The sequence below is a fragment of the Dendropsophus ebraccatus genome, chromosome 8, assembly GCF_027789765.1.
Source record: "Dendropsophus ebraccatus isolate aDenEbr1 chromosome 8, aDenEbr1.pat, whole genome shotgun sequence".
Taxonomy (NCBI): Eukaryota; Metazoa; Chordata; class Amphibia; order Anura; family Hylidae; genus Dendropsophus; species Dendropsophus ebraccatus.
In genome coordinates this window covers 92,396,628-92,410,549 of record NC_091461.1, presented here as the reverse complement: position 1 = coordinate 92,410,549, position 13,922 = coordinate 92,396,628, and the positions used below count along the sequence as shown (strand labels likewise).

At 47.1% G+C, this 13,922-nt stretch overlaps 1 long non-coding RNA gene across 1 annotated transcript; it reads left to right on the top strand.

Moving 5' to 3' along the window:
• Nucleotides 1-2,372: 2,372 nt before the first annotated feature.
• Nucleotides 2,373-8,657, top strand: LOC138799620 (uncharacterized). Its single transcript, XR_011364285.1, has 3 exons — nt 2,373-2,449; nt 5,185-5,260; nt 8,578-8,657. It is a non-coding gene; the product is annotated as an uncharacterized lncRNA (long non-coding RNA).
• Nucleotides 8,658-13,922: the final 5,265 nt, after the last annotated feature.

Sequence of the window (13,922 nt, the reverse complement as noted above, 5' to 3'; positions counted from 1 at the left end):
GATACAGACAGGGGGGTAGCTAATGTCTCCTATGCCCTGGTGCAAGAGGTCACCTTGGGCCCCCCCCCATTCCTTTCACGACTAAGTGATGCTTTTGGTGTATGTGTATATATATATATATATATATATATATATATATATATATATATATATATCAAGAGAAAATATTATCACCATACATATTACTGCCATACTGTTACTGACCAAATCCTGTACACTGAGACCAATATTACCAGTAATACCAGTATATAGGAAGAAAATTTTACCGCCACACCCCAACCACTACCATCTCCACCATATTGTTACTGACCAAATCCCGTATACCGAGACCAATAAAACACAATACCAGATAAAAGTAACAAATATTACCACCACATACTGACTAACACCGCCGCTGCTACTGAATAATCCACTGTACAAAGATCACTATCTCCTCTTACAGTCATATAGATGTAGCCCTAGCTCTACACAGGTTCTATACACTATATACATTACAGTGTAGTTACATCAAGTAACTTACAAGGGACATCTTCTCTGATCAGAGTCGTTTGCATTTTCTTCTCCATCTGCCATTATAAGAACTTCTCCGAGCCACAACTCCACAGAATCTGCCAGGCAAACATATTAGGCTCCTTACTCCGGGACCATCCTCATCTCTATACAAACTGCACATCTGTATTGGCCCCTTTATGCCCTCATTTAGTGTGTAGGCTGACACGATGTGATCCACCTATAGTATATGTCCCCCTCTATGTAGCCTCCTTATAGACCCCCTCTCCCCCTATGTTGTCCCCTTATAGGCCTCCTCTTCCCCTATGTAGTCCCCTTATAGATGGCCCCCTCTCCTCCCTTACATATACCCCATTATAGATGGCCCCTCCCCCTCCCTTATCGATGGCCCCTCCCCCTTCCTTATTGATGGCCCCTCCCTTATCGATTGCCCCCTCCCTTATCAATGGCCCCTTCCCTCCTCCCTTATCAATGGCCCCCTCCCCCCCCATTATCGATGGCCCCTTCCCCGTCCCTTATCGATGGCCCCCTCCCTTGTTGATGGCCCCCTCCCCCTCCCTTATCGATGGCCCCCCTCCCTTATCGACGGCCCCCCTCCCTTATCGATGGCCCCCCCTTCCCCCCTCCCTTATCGATGGCCCCCCTCCCTTATCGATGGTCCCCCTCCCTTATCGATGGCCCCCCGCCCTTATCGATGGCCCCCTCCCCCCCTCCCTTTTGAATGACCCCCCTCCCTTTTGGACGACCCCCCTCATCCCGCTTATAGATGGCCCCCTCCCCCCCTCCATTATAGATGGCCCCCTCCCTTATAGATGCCCTTCTTCCTTTTAGATGGCCCCCTCCCTTATAGATGACCCACCTCCCCCCGCTTATAGATGGCCCCCTCTCCCCCATCGCTGGCCCCCTCTCCCCCCTCCCTTATAGGTTGCCTCCCAAATCCCCCCCCCCCTCTCCTTATAGCTGGCCCCCTCTTGCTTCATTATTGCTGGCTCCCTCTTCCCTTTTCCCCCCTTATTGATGGCCCCCGTCTTAAAGATGGCCCCCTTCCCCCCCCCCTTGTAGATGGCCCTCTCTTCTCCCCCCGCCCCCTTTATAACTGGCCCCCTCTTCCCTCTTCCCCCCTTATAGCTGGCCCCCTCTTCCCCCATTATAGCTGGCCCCCTCTTCCCTCGTTATAGCTGGCCCCCTCTTCCCCCTTTCCCTCTTATATCTGGCCCCCTCTTCCCTCATTATATATGGTCCCCCTCCTCTCCCCCCTGTGCATAGCAGATAACAAAAGTAAAGAAAAAAAAATCACAACTCACCTTCCATCTACTTCCCCGTCGAGCCTCTCGCCTACTGGTCTGTCCCTGGCTGATGTGCGGCTGCCGGGGGTGTCCCGTCCTATCCCCGGCAGCACACTCATCAGAGAGCTCAGGATATAGGGTGACAAATCTAGGGTGGGGGCAGGGGGATACAGAATGACCAGTCTGGGGTGGTTGCAGGGGGAAATAGGGTAACTAATCTGCAGTGGAGGCAGAATCATACAGGGTGACCTGTCTGGGGGGGGGGGGGGTACATAGAGATACAAGGTGACCAATCTAGGGTGTACGCAGGGAGATAGAGGGAGGCCATTCTGGGATGGGGCAGGAGGATACAGAGTGGCCAGTCTGGGACATAGGGTGACTGGTCTAGGGTGAGGGCAGGGAAATAGAGAATGACCAGTCTGAGATTGGGCAGTGGGATATGGTGACCAGTCTTGGGTAAAGGTAGGGACACAAGAGAGCAGGGTCATATGAGCAGTGTCCTTAGAGTATTACCTACATATTAAGATCTCCATTCTAGGAACATATTATCACACCTGTGAATCTTTTTCTACTTTAGGTGGACGATGAGAAGAAAAAGCACGCACGGAGACGAACATTCCCATCAGAAGCAAGAATGGAAGAATCGCAGGAAGGTAATTAATATATTTATTAATTACTGATAACTATCAGGCTAGACTCTTGGTCTAGACCTGCATAGGTGTGATAATATGTTCCTGGGCCATGTAGATATATGTTTTTTTATTGACCTATATCTTCCATTGACACTTAAAGGAGAAGTCCGGCGAAAATTATTTTTTTATATGTTATTACTGATGGAAAGTTATACAATTTTCTAATGTACATTAATTATGGGAAATGCTCCTAAACTGCTATTTCCCTTAATTTAGTGTACCAGGAAGTGTTAGAATTCTCTCAGAAGCAGTGACGTCACGACGAAAGGTGTAATTCCGATGGAGTGTCCAGCAGGGGGCGCACTATATATAGAAGTCAATGAGTACCATTGACTTATATATATAGTGCGCCCCTGCTGGACATTCCATTGGAATTACAATGGATGTGTATGTAATGTAATATACAGTGTTTTTGATTGAATACATTTATGAAATACTTTGGGGAGCAATTGTCCTTGCTCCCCAAAGTATTCCATAAATGTAAGCAATTAGTACATCACAGTAAGCCCGCCGCTACCGCCACTGCCGCCGCTACCGAACGCCTGCCGCTGTGGACTACTCTCAACTACTACTCTCCCCACCTGCTCATAGCATGTGCAGGTGATGGGAGAGTAGTAGCCGGGTTATATGGCTGAGATCGACGCCGCGATGCCGCGCAGGGGGAGCCGCTCATCACTGCAGCTATCATCCCCCTCCGTTCCCCCCTTCTGCTGCTTCCTTACTCTATGTGACAGCTGACTTCCTGCCCGGCCGCCGGCACGTGTGAACGGAGAGCGGCGGCCGGGCAGGAAGTCAGCTATCACATAGAGTAAGGAAGCAGTAGCAGGGGGGAGCGGAGGGGGATGATAGCTGCAGTGATGAGCGGCTCCCCCTGCGCGGCGGCGATCTCAGCCATATAACCCGGCTACTACTCTCCCATCACCTGCACATGCTATGAGCAGGTGGGGAGAGTAGTAGTTGAGAGTAGTCCACAGCGGCGGGCGTTCGCTAGCGGCGGCAGTGGCGGTAGCGGCGGGCTTACTGCGATGTACTGATTGCTTACATTTATGGAATACTTTGGGGAGCAAGGACACTTGCTCCCCAAAGTATTTCATAAATGTATTCAATCAAAAACACTGTATATTACATTACATACACATCCATTGTAATTCCAATGGAGTGTCCAGCAGGGGCGCACTATATATAGAAGTCAATGGTACTCATTGACTTCTATATATAGTGCGCCCCCTGCTGGACACTCCATTGGAATTACACCTTTCGTCGTGACGTCACTGCTTCTGAGAGAATTCTAACACTTCCTGGTACACTAAATTAAGGGAAATAGCAGTTTAGGAGCATTTCCCATAATTAATGTACATTAGAAAATTGTATAACTTTCCATCAGTAATAACATATAAAAAAATAATTTTCGCCGGACTTCTCCTTTAATATGTTAACACTGACATTAGGGGGATACATGGTGACCAGTCTCAGGTGGGGGCCGGGGGATATAGGGTGACCAGTCTGGAGTGGGAGCAGTAGGATACAGGGAAACCAATCTGGGGGTGGGGACACAGGATTACAGGGTGACCAGTCTGTGGTGTGGGCCATGAGACACAGGGTGACCAGTCTGGGCTGGGGTAGGGGGATAGAAGCAGACCAGTCTGGGGTTGGGTCAAAGGAATATAGGGTGAGCAGTTTTTGGTGCGGGCAGGGGGATACAGGGTGAACCGTACAGGTGTGGGGTAGGAGGATACAGGGTGACCAGTCTTGGGTGAAGGCAAGGGAATTTAGGGAAACAAGTATAGAATTGGGGCAGGGGAATATAGAATGACCAGTCTTGGGTGATTGCAGGGGGATATAGGTTGACTAGTTGGGGGGTGGGGCATAGGTGTGGTGATATGTTTTTGGGCCATGTAGATATTTTTTTTTTCTTCACCTATATCTTCCATGGACACTTAATATGTTAACATTGACATAAGGGGCGTACAGGGTGACCAGTTTTGGGTGGGGGCAGGGGGATACAGGGTGGCCAATCTGGAATGGGGGCAGGGGGATACAGGGAAACCAGTCTGTGGTGTGGGCCAAGAGACACAGTGACGGGTCTAGGGTGTGGGCACTGGGATACAAGGTGACAAGTCTGGGCTTCGGTAGGGGGATAGAAGCAGACCAGTCTGGGGTTGCGTCAAAGGGATATTGGGTGACCAGTCCTGGGTGGGGGCAGGGGGATACAGGGTGAATCGTACAGGGTGGGGACAGAAGGACACAGGGTGACCAGTCATGGGTGGGGGCAGGTGGATACAGGGTGAATTGTACAGGGTGGGGACAGAAGGACACAGGGTGACCAGTCATGGGTGTAGGTAAGGGTATAAAGGTTGACCAGTCTAGAATGCATGTAAGGTATACAGAATGGCCAGTCTGGGTTGTTTGCAGGGCGAAATAGGCTGACTAGTCTGGGGTGGGGGCACTGGGATACAGGGTGACCAGTCTGGGTTTTGGTTGGGGCATTAAAGCTTACCGGTCTGGGGTTGGGTCATAGAAATAGAGAATGACCAGTCTGGGATGGGGCAGGGGGATATAGGGCGACCAGTCTTGGGTAAGGGTAGGGACATAAGAGAGCAGGGTCATATGAGCAGTGTCCTTAAAATATTACCTACATATTAAGATCTCCATTCTAGGAACATATTATCACACCTATGATTTTATTTCTACTGTAGGTGGACGACGAGAAGAAAAAGCACGCACGGAGACGAACATTCCCATCAGAAGCAGAAATGGAAGAATCGCAGGAAGGTATTTAATATAATTATTCATTATTGATAACTATCAGGCTAGACTCTTGGTCTAGACCTGCATAGGTATGATAATATTTCCTGGGCCATGTAGATATATGTTTTTTTTATTGACCTATATCTTCCATGGACACTTAATATGTTAACACTGACATTAGGGGGATACATGGTGGCCAGTCTCAGGTGGGGGCAGGGGGATTACAGGGTGACCAGTCTGGGTGTGGGCCCAGGCATACAGGGTGACCAATCGAAGGTGGGGGCAGTGGGAGACAGGGTGACCAATCTGAGCTTGAGTAGGGGGATAGAAAGTGACCAGTCTGTGGTGGGGGCATTGGGATACAGGGTGACCCTTTGGGGTGGGGGCAGGAGAATACAGGGTGACCAGTCTTAGGTGGAGGTAAGGGAATATAGGGTGGGGCAGGGGGATACAGGGTAAACTGTCCTAGGTGGAGAAGGAGGATGAAGGGTGACCAGTCTGGGGTGAGGACATGGAGATAAAGGGTGACCAATCTAGGGTGGGGGCAGGGGGTTTCAGGGTGACCAGTCTACAGTGAAGGCAGAAGCATACAGAGTGACCTTTCTAAGGCGGGGGCAGGTGGATCCCATACAGGGTTACCAGTCAGGGGGGACGGCAGGGCAATATAGGGTGACCACTGTGCGGTGGGAGATAGTAGGATATAGGGTGACCAGTTTGGGGTAGGATTAAAAGGATAGAGCATAACAGGTCGAAGGTCAGGGCAGGGGAATAAAGGATGGCCAGTTTGGGTTGGGGGCAGGGGGACAAGAGAGCAGGGTCATATGAGCAGTGTCCTTAGAGTATTACCTACATATTAAGATCTCCATTCTAGGAACATATTATCACACCTGTGTTTTTTTTTCTACTGTATGGATGACAAGAAGAAAAAACATACAGGAATGGAAGAATCACAGGAGAGGTAATTAATATAATTAGTGATTACTGATAACTATCAGGCTAGACTCTTGGTCTAGACCTGCATAGGTGTGATAATATGTTCCTGGGCCATGTAGATATATGTTTTTTTATTGACCTATATCCTCCATGAACACTTAATATTTCAGCATTGACATTAACGGGGTACACAGTCACAAGTCTTGGGTGGGGGAAGGAGGATATAGGGTGACCAATCTGGGGGTGGGGGCACAGGATTGCAGAGTGACCGGTCTTTGGTGTAGGCCATGGGAGACAGGGTGACCAGTCTAGAGTGGGGGCATTGGGATATGGGGTGACCAGTCTGGGCTTGGGTAGAGTGATAGAAGCTGACCAGTCTGGGTTTGGGTCAAAGGAATATGGGGTGTCCAGTCTTGGGTGGGGGCAGGGAGATGCAGAGTGAACTGTCCTGGGTGGGGGAAGGAGGATAGAGGTTGACCAGTCTTGGGTAAAGGCAAGGGGATATAGGGTGACCAGTCTAGGGTTAGGGCAGGGGATACAGAATGACCAGTCTGGTGTGGTTACAGGTGCATATAGGATTACTTGTCTGGGGTGTAGGCAGAAGAATACAGGGTGACCAGTCTGGGTGGGGATATGGAGATACAGGGTGACCAATCTACGTTATGGGGCAGGAGGATACATGGTGACCAGTTTGAGTTGGGGGCAGGAGATTACAGGGTGACCAGTCTTAAGGCCCTATTCCACCAACAGATCTGACGACAGATTATCTGCCAAAGATTTGAAGCCAAACCCAGGAGTGGATTTGAAAAGAGGAGAAATCTCAGTCTTTCCTTTATAACCTGTTCTCTGTTTATAGTCTGTTTCTGGGTTTGGCTTCAAATCTTTGGCAGATAATCTGTTGTCAGATCTGTTGGTGGAATAGGGCCTTTAGGTGGAGGTAAGGGGATATAGGGTGGTCAGTCTAGGGTGGGGCAGGAGCATACAGGGTTACCTGTCTAATGCTACGTTTACACGAAACGATAATTGGCCTGATCGTACGATTAACGATGTCGGAGTAACAATTTTTTTTAAAATAACGATCAGCATTTAGAAGAAACAATATATCGTACGGAAAAATTGTTTTAAGATCGTTTTAAGACCGTGCGCCCACAGCCCGGCCCCCCGCTCACAGCCCGGCCCCACGGTCAACCGCAGCCCCCTGCGCCGCCCCGATCGCCACCCCCGCCGCTCCGATCGCCCCCCGCCCGCCTGCCGCCGCTGCTGCCACTCCGATCGCCCCCCTCCCTCCGATCGCGCCAATCCCCCCCCCCCCCCGCTGCGATCGTCCCCGCCGTCCAGGCCACAAACATGCGTTACCTGCTCCGCGTAGCAGGTCTTCAAAATCCTCGGCTCCCCTCTTCAGCGCATTGATTGGTTGAAGAGGGGAGACAGGAATTTCAAACTGCTCCTCTTCAGCCAATCAGTGCTCCTCTTCAGCACGGATTGGCTGAAGAGGAGCCGTTTGAAATTCCCAGCTCCCTTCTTCAGCCAATCAATGCACGGCAGCACTGATTGGCTGAAAAGGAGCCGTTTGAAATTCCCAGCTCCCCTCTTCAGCCAATCAATGCACGGCAGCACTGATTGGCTGAAGAGGGGTGTCGGGAATTTGAAACAGCTCCTCTTCAGCCAATCAGTTCGCTGAAGAGGGGAGCCGGGGATTTCGAAGACCTGCTACGCAGAGCAGGTAACGTGTGCTCGCGGCGGGGGCGATCGGAGCGGCGGGGGTGGCAATCAGGGCGGCGACGGCAGGGGTGGCAATCGAGCCGGCGTAGGGGGCTGCGGATGAGCGGGGACCGGGCTGCGAGCGGGGGGTCGGGCGGTGGGCGGGGCTGCGGGCGGCCGGACTTTCACGCGACGAATGTTTACACGGAACGATCTGCAAATTTTTTGCGAACGACGATTTAAGAACACGTTAAAGGATCAAAATGAACGATTTCTCGCTCGTCGTTTGATCGTTCGCTGCGTTTACACATACGACTATCGTTCGAATTCGATCGTTATCGTGCAAATTCGCACGACAATCGTTTCGTGTAACCGCAGCATAAGGTGGGGGCAGGGGGATACAGGGTACCAGTCAGGGAGGGGGAAGGCTGATATACGATGAACACTGTGGGGTGGGGGGCAGGAGGATACAGGGTGACCAGTTTGGGGCAGGGTCAAGGGGATAGAGGGTCTAAGGTGAGGGCGGGGGAATAGAGGATGAACAGTTTGGGTTTCGGATAGGGGGATATAGGGTGACCAGTCTTGGGTAAGGGTAGGGACACAAGGGAGCAGGGTCATATGACCAGGTCATTAGAGTATTACCTACATATTAATATCTCCATTCCAGGAACATATTATCACACCTGTGATTTTTGATTCTACTGTAGGTGGACAACAAGAAGAAAGAACATGTAAGAAAATGAATATTCCCATCAGAAGCAGGAATGGAAGAATCGCAGGAAGGTAATTAATATATTTATTAATTACTGATAACTATCAGGCTAGACTCTTGGTCTAGACCTGCATAGGTGTGATAATATGTACCTGGGCCATGTAGATATATGTTTTTTATTGACCTATATCTTCCATGGACACTTAATATGTTAACACTGACATTAGGGGGATACAGGGTGACCAGTCTCAGGTGGGGGCAGGTGGACACAGCTAAACCAGTCAGGGGTGGGGACACAGGATTGCAGGGTGACCAGTGTTGGTGTGAGCCTAGACATACAGGGTGACCAGTCTAAGGTGGGGGCAGTGGAAGACAGGGTAACCAGTTAGATCTTGGGTAGGATGATAGAAAGTGACCAGTCTGGGGTTGGGGCAGAGGGATACAGCGTGACCCTTCTGGGGTGGGGGCAGGAGAATACAGGGTGACCAGTCTTAAGTGGGGGCAATGGGATATAGGGTGACCAGTCTTGCTTTGTGTAGAGTGATAGAAGCTGACCAGTCTGGGGTTGGGTCAAAGGGATATAGGGTAACATATCTTAAAACTGTGATAGCTAAGACCTTAAAGTTCTTTATAGACTGATGAATACAGGAGGGATATCTTACGAATGCCAGACAATCTGTTCATCAGAAGGCAGATTCATAATCTTTCGTCATTTGGCAGGACAATCCAATACATAACACACAGTTAAAATAAAAATATCTAAGCAGACATGTCATTAAAAGGTTTTATTAGCACTTCAGATTTCCCTTTAAAAGGGTGTTGGTCGACACTTTCTATCCCACTAGGCCACTAACATTAGTAGACAGGTGACATGGCAGCAGCTTTAAGCATACAAGTAGTTATTTACACTGGCAGAAAGAGTAAGAAAAAGAATTATTCCAACACATGCCATATGCTAATTAAATGCTGACAGGAGTTCAATTAAAAGGGTTCTCCGGAGAGAGTAACATTTTTTATTTTTTTTGCTAATATATTTATTTTAACAATGTTTTTTTTTTATTTTGTATTGTAACTTCATTAAAAAAATAATTATATATATATATACATATACACAGTCATATGAAAAAGTTTGGGCACCCCTGTTAATCGTAATCATTTTTAGTTATCAAAATTTGTTTTTTTTTGCAACAGCTATTTCAGTTTGATATGTCTAATAACTGATGGACACAGTAATATTTCAGGATTGAAATGAGGTTTACTGTACTAACAGAAAATGTGCAATATGCATTCAAACAAAATTTGACAGGTGCAAAAGTATGGGCACGTCAACTGAAAAGTGACATTAATATTTAGTAGATCCTGCTTTTGCAAAAATCACAGCCTCTAGTCGCTTCCTGTAGGTTTGAATGAGCTCCTGGATCCTGGATAAAGGTATTTTTGACCATTCCTCTTAACAAAACAATTCCAGTTCAGTTAAGTTTGATGGTCGCCGAGCATGGACAGCCCACTTCAAATGATCCCACAGCAGGCGTAGCTAGGATTCATGGGGCCCCATAGCAAAAAAACTGTATGCCCCCCCCTACACACATATATACACATACTCGGTGATGTGGCCCTATTGACTCCCATTGGTTTGCCAACGTAAAGGGGGTGGGGTCTAGACCTTTCAGCCAGCCTGTTCCAATGACCAGGGAGGGGGCGGGGCCAACTGTGGCACTGTTGGCGGGGCTAAGTGGCGCTAATGCCGCGAGGCCCTGCCCACTTAACACAATCTGCAGTTGATAAAAGATGACTTTTTACTTGAACAAGCACCATGACGTATGATATAAAATAAGGTATGAAAACCGCTAAATTTACCCTTTACACCTGTGTAGAGATGTCAGAATGCAAAAAGGGGGTGACAGTGTCAATTTAACTTCGTCACTGATTCTTGAACATTATTCTCAAGAATGATGGAACCTCCACCAAATTTTACAGTGGGTAGCAAGTGTTTTTCTTAGAATGTTGTGTTTTTTTGACCCATTGCATAAGGCCTTTTTGTATGACCAAACAACTCAATCTTTGTTTCATCAGTCCACAGGACCTTCTTCCAAAATGAAACTGGCTTGTCCAAATGTGCTTTTGCATCCCCCAGGCGACTCTGTTTGTGGCGTGCTTGCAGAAACGGCTTCTTTCCCATCACTCTCCCATACAGCGTCTCCTTGTGCAAAGTGCGCTGTATTGTTGACTGATGCACAGTGACACCATCTGCAGCAAAATGATGCTGCAGATCTTTGGAGATGGTCTGTGGATTGGAGGTAGTCTGTGGATTGTCCTTGACTGTTCTCACCATTCTTCTTCTCTGCCTTTCTGATATTTTTCTTGGCCTGCCACTTCTAGGCTTAACAAGAACTGTCCCTGTGGTCTTCCATTCCCTTACTATGTTCCTCACAGTGGAAACTGACAGGTTAAATCTCTGAGACAACTTTTTGTATCCTTCCCCTGAACAACTATGTTGAACAATCTTTGTTTTCAGATCCTTTGAGAGTTGTTTTGAGGAGCCCATGATGTGACTGTTCAGAGGAGATTCAAATAGGAGCAATGTGCAAGTGGCCACCTTAAATACCTGTTCTCATGATTGGATACACCTGGCTATGAAGTTCAAAGCTCAATGAGGTTAACAAACCAATTTAGTGCTTCAGTAAGTCAGTAAAAAGTAGTTAGGAGTATTTAAATCAAGAAAATGATAAGGGTGCCCATACTTTTGCACCTGTCAAATTTAGTTTGAATGCATATTGTACATTTTCTGTTAGTACAATAAACCTCATTTCAATCCTAACATATTACTGTGTCCATCAGTTATTAGATATATCAAACTGAAATAGCTGTTGCAAAAACCCACATTTTGATAACTAAAAATAATTAAGAATAATAGGGGTGCCCAAACTTTTTCATATGACTGTATATATACACACACATATATATTATTTATACTTCAATTTATGTTGCAAGGCAGCACAGTAAGGGGTGACATAGGCCCATCCTTGCCCTGCAGTTTCCGATACATTGGTGGCAGCAGAGTGGCCGCCCCTTACTGCTACCATACAATGTAAAATGATGTAAATCAAAAATAATACACCTTTTTTTAGTGCTATAAATAGAGATTTGGCTCCTATCTGCCCAGTTGTAGGCTTATTTAGCCCAGGAGAGGCCATTGCTAGTGTGAAAATGCTAGAGTAGGAACCATGTCTCTGAGGACACCTTAACGTGGTGACATGGTACACTCTATTTGATCAAATGGTTTGCTAAGATCCTAATTTTTTAATATCTATAGAGCAGGTTTTTAGCGTGTGTATGCCGGGGGGTATGTACGGTAAGCACTTGCACCTGTGGGTTGCGGTTGCACTTTGTTTTTTATTTTTTGTCTGTACTTAAGCCACAAGCAGCACGCAACCTGCAGTGTGAACAGAGGTGCTGCCAATTTTTCCTTTTTTTCTGTTGTATGTGGGGGGTGGCTACCTCCTGTTGGCTTGCACTCCATCCATGTTTTGTAAGGGTCCACTTACACAGAAAGATTATTTGACAGATTATCTGCCAAAGATTTAAAGCCAAAGCCAGGAACGGACTATAAACAGACAACAGGTCACAAATGAAAGCCTAGGATTTCTCCTCTTTTCAAATCCATTCCTGGCTTTGGCTTCAAATCTTTGGCAGATAATCTGTCAGATAATCTTTCTGTGGAAATGGACCCTTAGTGCTATAAATAGAGATTTGGCTCCTATCGGCCAAGGTGTAGGCTTATTTAGCCCAGTAGAGCCCATTGCTAGTGTGAGAATGCTAGAGTAGGACCATGTCTCTGAGGACAACTTAACATGGTGACATGGTACACTCCGTTTGATCAAACAGTTTGCTAAGATCCTAATTTTTTAATATCTATAGAGCAGGTTTTTATCGTGTATATGCCGGGGGGAGTATATATGGTAAGCCCTTGCACCTGTAGGTTGCTGCTGCACTTTCGAACAGACATTTGGGACCCAATGTGCATGAATCATGTGATAGAATCAAACTCCCTTTTTCCAGGCATGCTACTAGTATGTTTATACTTACTACCATGTCACCTGATGTCAGTGGTTTGGCGGGGTAAAGCATTCTAGCAGATTCTCTATGAATAAGAATACATCAATGCCAGCTGAATCTTCAAAATTACTTCTTCTGATAGGCAAGGGGGAAATGCTGGAATATGTTGATATGTTCCAGTCTCTGACCACCAGCTGTCTCTGTCGAGATGTTTTTATGGATGACTTCTCCTTTAATAAAAAGACAATGCGCCCAGTGTATTATTGTATTTTTGGTGCTTGGTCCAATAAGGAATATTAAGGGTCATCAGGCACACTGAATGTATGCTGTTCTGCCATTGAATTATATATAAGAAACCATGACTATCCATCGCACTGTATAACGAATGTATTTGAAGAGTTAGTCACACACAGAGATGTCAAAAGGTTTGATGGGTTGGGGTCTTATATAGACCCCATCGATCACTAGCCAGACCTGGGAGAAGCGAGCGGCTGTGCGATTCATTCCCCTTTTGATCTGATCTAATATGAGCTCTATCAACTTCTACACACTTCATAGACACATAAAAGGCCAATTTTATTAGAAGCCATTTCACCAGTTTAACCACTGTATTTTTGGCGTGTGAAACTGGATCACCTTGAAGAAACAATGGGAGAACATGAAACCTTGATACAGCCAGTATTCTGTGTGTCTATGCTGTAAAAAGGAGTTGTCGTTATGAGACTATTACAGCGTATGGATGCCACACAAAGAGGTCCCTGGCATGCGTCTCCCCTCTATGAGCCACAATGTATCTGGATATATATTCATGTGCAGCAGATTATTGCAGAAAATTCTATGACTGTCCCTTAATCTAAATTGGGCTTTCAAAACTTCATAGGGGACATTTATTAAAGAGAAACAAAAATAACCTTCTGATAGCACCCTGTACACAGTTGAAAGCTAAGGATGGAGGTATGTCTGTTACCTTCATCCTCGGCACCGGTCCCGTGCAGGCGTTAATGTAATCATGTATCCGGTAAAGCAGTTAGGAGCACTGGGGGTGGGGCTATTGCTCCCAGAGCACCGATCAAGCCCGCCCCCAGCCATCCCACTCCATTGATATTCATCAGAAAGGGCTTGCCCTCTAGGGGTGGATCAGTGCTCTGGGAGTGGGGAAGTGCTTCAAACGGCTTGACAGAGACACTATTACATTCACACGACGGTGCCAAGGATGAAGGTAACAGATATATCTTCATCCTCAGCCCCCAGTAGGGAGCCATCAGCAGGTTAGATTTGTCATAC